Below are 3,146 nucleotides of genomic sequence, written 5' to 3' on the forward strand. Positions count from 1 at the left end.
GTGTTACCTTAATATTAAATATCAATATATTATTTTTATTCACTTCTATGTAACAGAATCAGATAGAAGTTTTTTTTTTAAATTTTTTTATACTAATTATCCAAATAATGTATAGTCCTACAAAGCTATTATTATCAGAGCATATGAGCAGAGCATAGCATAGCAGAGCAGAGCATAGCATCACTGAAGGTAGCATTATTTTAGCAGCGTTGCCCAGTACAGCTGAACTAGCCTACACCATGTTAAAGCACAGTAGCGCAACTGCAAACCGGAACAAGTAAGCCTATACTGCATAGCAATTTCCTGTCAGTGCGTTATTTGAGCGGCCTTTGCTTTTACTATAGGCATGAGCGGTACACGAGCGGAACGTACATTCATATGGGATTACATTTCTGCGTGCGAAAGATCATATTTTGAGCGCACAAAAGTGCATTTTGCGCGCGCACGATCTGAGTTTTGTGGAGAAAATTTTCATTTCGCAAAGAAAAAAAAAAAGTATTTAGAGCGCACGAAAATCAATTTTGCATTTAAAATTAATGCATTAACTGTTAACAAGCACAACTGTTGATTTTAATAATGCACTCTGAATTGACATGAACTAACAGTGAATAACTATTCTCATTAACTAAAATTAAAAAAAGATTAATAAATACAGTAATAAATGTATTGTTCATTGTTCGTTCATGATAGTTAATACATTAACTTTTTTTTAAATTTTTTTATACTAATTATCCAAATAATGTATAGTCCTACAAAGCTATTATTATCAGAGCATATGAGCAGAGCATAGCATAGCAGAGCAGAGCATAGCATCACTGAAGGTAGCATTATTTTAGCAGCGTTGCCCAGTACAGCTGAACTAGCCTACACCATGTTAAAGCACAGTAGCGCAACTGCAAACCGGAACAAGTAAGCCTATACTGCATAGCAATTTCCTGTCAGTGCGTTATTTGAGCGGCCTTTGCTTTTACTATAGGCATGAGCGGTACACGAGCGGAACGTACATTCATATGGGATTACATTTCTGCGTGCGAAAGATCATATTTTGAGCGCACAAAAGTGCATTTTGCGCGCGCACGATCTGAGTTTTGTGGAGAAAATTTTCATTTCGCAAAGAAAAAAAAAAAGTATTTAGAGCGCACGAAAATCAATTTTGCATTTAAAATAAGTTTTTGGATGTGTGCAGACCTTCTCTTTTGCGCGTGCAACGTTTTAAGTTTGATTGCATCATATAATAATTGCTGTTAATAGTGTTTATCGTCTGTTTTATTACGTCTTAAATTGATTTTTCCGTACATTTCTGCCATATGTACATTAATTGACAGTCACCACTGATTTGCTGTAAAGTTGCTTTGCAATGATTTGTATCGTGAAAAGCGCTGTACAAATAAACTTGACTTGACTTGACTGTATTTTTCCTCTTCTGCTGTCGAGGTAATGCAAGGAATGTTGTGATTGGTTGTCAAGGCAGCCAATCAGAATTTAGCAGCCTAGTCTCTGATTGGCTGGAATTATGGCACATTGTAACGCTGGGTTGTGTTGAGCAGGTGAGCTGTTGGCATTTAGAGAGCACTGAGGGCGGGCATCAGGTGAGCAAGCTAGTGAAACGTTGCACGCGCAAAAGAGAAGGTCTGCACACATCCAAAAACTTATTTTAAATGCAAAATTGATTTTAGTGCACTCAATACTTTCTTCTTTGCGAAAAACATTTTCTCCACAAAACGTACTTTTGCGCGTTCAAAATATGATCTTTCGCGTGCAGAATTGCGGCAGAAATGTAATCCCATACATTCATAGATCGTAATATTGAGCGGAGCGTCAAACAGCGCAGTGACGAGGAGAGTGAAACATGCGCGCTGAACACTGCCGGGCGGGGTGCGATATATTATTATTATTATTATTATTATTATTATTATTATATGTAGCCTATATTCTCGGTGCATCCCTACTTACTTCGGATTTGTAAACAAGGAGGGGATGCAAGTCCATACATCCGATTTAAATGCGGACGGGGCTTTCCTGAACTTTCCGCAATGCCACCCTCTTTATTTTACTAACTTACTGCATGCTGAAGGTAACCCAGCTGACCTCACCAGAAAAAAAAGTGGATTGTAAAGAAATTGTTTTTATTATTCTACCAAATAGTATAATAAAAGATCGAAACTTGGCATCCGTGTATAGATACAGTATTGCTGCGGAAAATATCGTGATACTATGCTGTATCGATTTTTTCCCCCACCCCTATTAACTAGTTGCTTATTAGCATGCCTATTATTAACATATTGGCGGTCTATTAGTGCTTATAAAGCACATATTCTGCATGACCATATTCCAGACCCCTAATCCTACCCAATACATAAACTTAACCTTACTAAATATTTTAAAAAGCAACAAATTAGGAGTTTGAGGCAAAAGTTGTAGTTAATGGTTTGTTAATTGCAAGAATTGGACCTCAAAATAAAGTGCAACCAAAACACAGCAGAGAAATCCACAATCTATTCACAATTTACCCGAGAGACGAGTCTCACGTGCACTCTTCCAAAAACTATTCCAAGCCTTCTTAGTGGAAACCTTCATATGCTCGCTTTATCTGTAAATATGCTATTGTAGCTTTGTCTTGGTTTACTTAAGCAGCAGCAGCCCATTTCTCATCATTCATCACTCAAAATACTGTATAAAGGACATCATTATCTGTTGTAAGGTTACAGTAGTAATTTAGCAGACAAATAATCCTATTTTATAATAGGTTTAGGGGGAGCTAGGGCAGACAACAACACAACCCTTACAAAAATTAACATTGATTTTACTATAAACCCAAAGACAATGGTTACTATTGTTAAATCATGGTAACCACAAATTAACCATGGCTTTTGCTACACTAATCATAGTTTAACCATGGCATTTGTAGTAAAAATAAATACAAATTGTAATCCATTTAAACCACAAAAAACACAACATGGTTAATTTTTGTAAGAGAAAAACATGACTCATGTTCAGTATTAGGATTTTTCTATGAAGATATTGTAGTGATGTACTAATTTTGACATGTAGGCAATTTAGAAAGTATAGTTTTGTTAAATCTTGAGTATTAAAGTCATATGAGAGATAGATATCAGGGCAAAATAAAGAGACTGAAAAGAAAAATG

The sequence above is a fragment of the Sinocyclocheilus rhinocerous genome, unplaced genomic scaffold (genome assembly GCF_001515625.1).
Source record: "Sinocyclocheilus rhinocerous isolate Xijiao unplaced genomic scaffold, SAMN03320098_v1.1 scaffold249, whole genome shotgun sequence".
NCBI lineage: Eukaryota > Metazoa > Chordata > Actinopteri > Cypriniformes > Cyprinidae > Sinocyclocheilus > Sinocyclocheilus rhinocerous.